The sequence below is a fragment of the Salvelinus fontinalis genome, chromosome 41 (assembly GCF_029448725.1).
Source record: "Salvelinus fontinalis isolate EN_2023a chromosome 41, ASM2944872v1, whole genome shotgun sequence".
Classification (NCBI taxonomy): domain Eukaryota; kingdom Metazoa; phylum Chordata; class Actinopteri; order Salmoniformes; family Salmonidae; genus Salvelinus; species Salvelinus fontinalis.
This window is the reverse complement of record NC_074705.1, coordinates 7,858,283-7,864,489: the sequence shown is the minus strand read 5'-3', so window position 1 is coordinate 7,864,489 and position 6,207 is coordinate 7,858,283.

Here is a 6,207-nt window from a genome sequence, read left to right as displayed (position 1 = left end):
GAGCATTTCAACATTGCAGCATTTGATTGCTTCGAAACAAGGCAGACACACCCAGGGGCGTGATTACGGAAACTTTGAACGATCGTGATAGGGCAAAATACGCCACACGTGGGAACTTCTCTACTCTTCACATTGTGGTTACATTGTAGCAGCAACACGAGACTGTTTGTTACATTGTAACTAACAAGTACCGTAGCACTAGCAGCAACAACAAAATGGACAGTGTCAACAAGTTGTCTGACAGGACCTATACTTACCACAGTCCCGCGTTACAGCAGTCCATAATGAGTTTATATTTTCCAGCACTCATTCATTGCACCGTAATAAAAACAGCATCGAGGTAGTTACAGTCGCTTGGTGGCTTGTCCATAGAAAGGCTTGAGATAGGCAACTGTACATTGTGATGCAGATACAGTAGAATACAAGTGATACGTTCTATTGAATTGCTTCCTAAATTCCAAACCTTCCAGTGGCAGTGTTGAGCCGCTAGGGGGTAGGCGACAACAGGGCCGATATTGATAGTTTGTCTGTTGATGGTCTGTAGGCCTACAGTTGAACGAGCGACTGCTAAAGACATGACCTTGCTTTTGGGCCGTTTGCAGAGACACAGATTAGACTCTCGTTCTCCTGAACAGACTGGACACTAATGATAATGTGCTGGATATCCTGATAATGACTAATGAAACTACAGACTTCAGTCTGTTTAATGCAGAACCAGGCCAGCGAAGATTCAACAATACTTACAAAAATACAGTCTACTCTATGTAATTCTATGCAATTTATTTATATTATATTTGTCTCTCTCTGTGTGTGTGTGTGTGTGTGTGTGTGTGTGTGTGTGTGTGTGTGTGTGTGTGTGTGTGTGTGTGTGTGTGTGTGTGTGTGTGTGTGTGTGTGTGTGTGTGCGTGTGCGTGTGTGTCTGTGTGTACTTAGTATGACTTTAGATTCTAAAGGGCCAAGGTTCCCATGGCAACTGATTAAAACCCTAATTAAAGCAGGGGGTTTAATTCATTAGCTGGCGTGTGTGTGTGTGTGTGTGTGTGTGTGTGTGTGTGTGTGTGTGTGTGTGTGTGTGTGTGTGTGTGTGTGTGTGTGTGTGTGTGTGTGTGTGTGTGTGTGTGTGTGTGTGTGTGTGTGTGTGTGTGTGTGTGTGTGTGTGTTCCAGAACCAAATGCAAGAGACTAGAGGTGAGTAGAAGCCAGAGCAGAGTGTCTTGTCTCTGGCTGGGTAGAGTCCACGGAAGAGGAGAGTAGGGTAAGAAAGGACGAAAGAAAGACAGACAGAAAGAAAGAAAGAAGAGGTATTTGGCAGGTTTAACGGTGCAGAGGAATGAACAAAAAAGAGGAAGAGAAGAGAGGGAAGTAAAGCAGTCAATTTCAGCGCTGGACAGCTCTTAACATAGATAGTACATGAGTATAAATAGACTACCTATTTTAGAGGCTCCTCCAACAGTCTAAAAAGTACACTCACACACACAGTGCACAACTCTACCCCCAGAGAATAGACAGAGGTATCTGATTAGCATCTCTGTTGGCTCCCTTTATGATTTATTTTTATTAGGATCCCCATTAGGTGACGTTAACGGCGATAGCTAGTCTTCCTGGGGTCTGACACATAACAAAAAAAGATATTACAGACAAAAATACTTTTGAATTTACATAATTTAAAAAAAAAATAACATTCACATTACAGACTTATTTATTAACAAATATTTTTAAAACTACAACTAAAGTGTGTGTGTGTCTATCAGTTATGTCATTACATACACATAAAAATGAGGTCACATGGGGGAGAGGTTTTGTGCCGTGAGGAGTTGCTTTATTTGTTTTTTTTAAATCAGGTTTGCTGTTCAGTTGACCTATATGACAAAAAAATAATTCATGCTGTAAATCTCTCCTCTGCTTTGAGCCAAAAGAGGCCGACATGGATATTGTTGACATTGACCTCTGGGTACATTGACGGGCAAGACGTGTTCCTCTGTTCTGGGCCAGCTGCAGCTTTTCTAGGTCCTTCTTTGCAGCATTTGACCACCTCACCAGGCAATAGTCAAGATTAGATCAAACGAGAGCCTGCAGAACTTGTGGTTGACTGTGGTGTTAAAATGCTGATCATCTCTTTATCACAGGACATACCTCTCAACATCTTTACAACAATTGAACCAATATGCCTTGATCATGACATATTGCAGTCTAACCCTTTGTTTAGGGTTGCAGTGATTTCACTAGCTGTGGTTCCTGACAATATAATGTTGAATCATCAGCATACATAGACCCACAGGTTTTGTTAAATGCCAGTGGTAGATTATTAGTAAAAATAGAAAACAGTAAAGGAACAAGACAGCTGCCTTGCGGAATACCACACTTTACATGTTGTACATTAGAGAAGCTTCCATTAAAGAAGCCCCTCTGTGTTCTATTGGATAGATAGCTCTCAACCCATTATATGGTAGATGTAAAGCCATTACAATCTATTTTAGCCAATCATCAGTCATTTGTGTCAGTGCAGTACATGTTGAGGGCCCTTCTCATGTTGAGTGCTCTGTGACGTAGTAGAGTAGTGGCCGGAGGGCACAGACTTAATGTATTGTGAAATCCATTGTAAAATGTATTTTAATGTTTAAAAATGTTATTATAATGTTGTTCCTGCTCTCGTTTCCCCACCCTGACGCTCGAGGACGCCCGGTTGCCCATCATTACGCGCACCTGTCAACATCATTATGCGCATCAGTGCTCATTGGACTCACCTGGACTGCTTCACTTTGTTGATTGCCCCCTCTATATCTGTCTGTTCCTTAGTTTGTTCCCTTTGTCAGCATTATTGTCGTACTGTTATTTTGTTTTTCCCCTGTCCAGACACTGTTCTGGTTTGTTTCATGTCCGTGATTTATTAAATGTTCACTTCCTGCACCTGTTTTTCGTGTCCCAGCATCTGTTCTTTACAAATGTATACTACTGCCTTCATTTTTGCTGGACCCCAGGAAGAGTAGCTGCTGCCTTGGTATCAGCTAATGGGGATCCATAATAAATACTAATACAAATAAGCATGCTGAAAATCTGTTGTTAAATTGTTCACAGAGAAATACTGTGGCTTGCGAAAGTACTCACCCCCCTTGGCATTTTTCATATTTTCATTACAACCTGGAATTAAAATGGCTTTTTGGGGGGGTTGTATCATTTTATTTACACAACATGCCTACCACTATGAAGATGCACAATATTTTTTATTGTGAAACAAACAAGAAATAAGACAAAAAAACTGAAAACTTGGGTGTGCATAACTATTCACCCCCTCAAAGTCAATACTTTGTAGAGCCACCTTTTGCAGCAATTATAGCTGTAAGTCTCTTGGGGTATGTCTCTATAAGCTTGGCACATCTAGCCACTGGGATTGTTGCCCATCCTTCAAGGCAAAACTGCTCCAGTTCCTTCAAGTTGGATGGGTTCCGCTGGTACATCTTTAAGTCATACCACAGATTCTCAATTGGATTGAGGTCTGGGCTTTGACTAGGCCATTACAAGACATTTAAATGTTTCCCCTTAAACCACTCAAGTGTTGCTTTAGTAGTATGCTGAGGGTCATTGTCCTGCTGGAAGGTGAACCTCAGTACCAGTCTCAAATCTCTGGAAGACTGAAACAGGTTTCCCTCAATAATTTCCCTGTATTTAGCTTCATCCATCATTCCTTCAATTCTGAACAGTTTCCCAGTCCCTGCTGATGAAAAACATCCCCACAGCATGATGCTGCCACCACCATGCTTCACTGTGGGGATGATGTTCTCGGAGTGATGAGAGGTGTTGGGTTTGTGCCAGACAGTGTTTTCCTTGATGGCCAATTTTTTATTTTTTATCTCTCATCTGACCAGAGTACCTTCTTCCATATGTTTGGGGAATCTCCCACGTGCCTTTTGGTGAACACCAAACGTGTTTGCCTATTTTTTTCTTTAAGCAATGGCTTTTTTCTGGCCACGCTTCCGTAAGCTCAGCTCTGTGGAGTGTACGGCTTAAAGTGGTCCTATGGACAGATACTCCAGTCTCCGCTGTGGAGCTTTGCAGCCCCCACAGGGTTATCTTTGGTCACTGTGTTACCTCTCTGATTCATGCCTTCCTTGCCTGGTCTGTAAGTTTTGGTTGGCGGCCCTCTCTTGGAAGGTTTGTTGTGGTGCCATATTCTTTCCAATTTTAATAATGGATTTAATGGTGCTCCGTGGGATGTTCAAAGTTTTGGATATTTTTTTATAACCCAACCCTCATCTTTACTTCCCCACACCTTTGTCTCTGACCTGTTTGGAGAGTTCCTTGGTCTTCATGGTGTTGCTTGGTTGGTGGTGCCCCTTGGTTAGTGGTGTTGCAGACTCTGGGGCCTTTCAGAACAGGTGTATATATACTGAGATCGTGTGACAGATCATGTGACACTTAGATTGCACACAGGTGGACTTTATTTAACCAATTATGTGACTTCTGAAGGTAATTGGGTCCACCAGATCTTATTTAGGGGCTTCATAGCAAAGGGCGTAAACACATATGTCAGGACCCGGTGTGAGAAACAGTCACTAATAGTCGGCAGAACCCAGAAGATGAGGCAGACACAGCAGGACTAGAGACGGTGGTTTAATAAAGGAAAAAGATCTTCAGGCAAAAAATATAAATCCACAACGTCAAAAGTAATGCCAAGAGAAAAAATAATATCCTCCAAGATACAATGAAAATCCACAAAGTGGTAAGAACAGCAGGGAAAAAACAAACCTCAAAAGAATAATAAAAAATAAACAAGAACAAAACCAGAGTACCTCAGGAAAATCCAACAAGAGAAATAAATGTTCACAGCATGGCTGGGGCTGGGTGCTAACATACAAACACAGAGCAAAGAACTGAGGAACACTAAGGGTTTAAATACCTACAATGAAATGAGGCACAGGTGCAAATAATAACTAGAACAAGGGAAAAACAAAAGGTTCAAAAAGGCGCAATGGGGGCATCTAGTGACCAAAACAATCCTGGCCAAATCCTAACAACATACGCATGCACCACTTTTCCGTTTTTTTATTTTTTATTTAATTTTTGAAACGTGTTATTTTTTTAATTTCAGTTCACCAATTTGGACTATTTTGTGCATGTCCATTACATGAAATCCAAATAAGAATCCATTTAAATTACATGTTGTAATGCAACAAAATAGAAAGAACGCCAAGGGGGATGAATACTTTTTTAAGGCACTATAGAACTGTATCTGGTCAAACACATTTTTTCCAAAAGTTTACTAAGTGCCGGCAGCAAACTGACTGATCGGCTGTTAAAACCAGTAAAGGGCACTTTGTTCTTAATTTTGGAGTCCTCCGTGGATTACAGTTTTTAGGACACTGAGTGTTTTTTTATGGATTCTGTCTTACAATGTGCCCCTAACCACAGATTTTAGGATCCAATTACTGTGTACTTGAATCATAACATATTCACCTGGGGGATAAATACATACAGTGCATTTGGAAGGTATTCAGACCCCTTGACTTTTCCCCAAATGTTTATACGTTACAACCTTATTCTGAAATGTATTAAATTGTGTTTTTTTCCTGATCAATCTATACACAATACCCAATAATGATAATTTAAAAAACAATTTTTGTGAAATTTTTGCAAATGTATACTTAAAAAGAAAAAGAAAGATAACATCTACATATGTATTCAGACCCTTTACTCAGTACTTTGTTGAAGCACCTTTGGCAGCGATTACAGCCTTGAGTATTTTTCGGTATGATGCTACAAGCCTGGCACACCTGCATTTGGGGAGTTTCTCACATTCTTCACTGCAGATCCTCTCAAGCTCTATCAGGTTGGATGGGGAGTGTCGCTGCACAGCTAATTGCTGGTCTCTCCCGAGATGTTCAAGTCCGGGCTCTGTCTGGGCCACTCAAGAACATTCAGAGACTTGTCCTGAAGCCACTCCTGTGTTGTTTTGGCTGTGTGCTTAGGTTCACCTGTTGGAAGGTGCAGGTTTTCATCTCTGTACTTTGGTCCGTTCATCTTTCCCTCGATCCTGACTAGTCTCCCAGTCCCTGCCACTGAAAAACATCCCCACAGCATGATGTTGCCACCACCATGCTTCACCGTAGGAAGCCTCCAGACGTGACGCTTGGCAATCAGACCAAAGAGTTCAATCTAGGTTTCATCAGACCAGAAAATCTTATTTCTCATGGTCTGAGTCTCCTTTAGGTG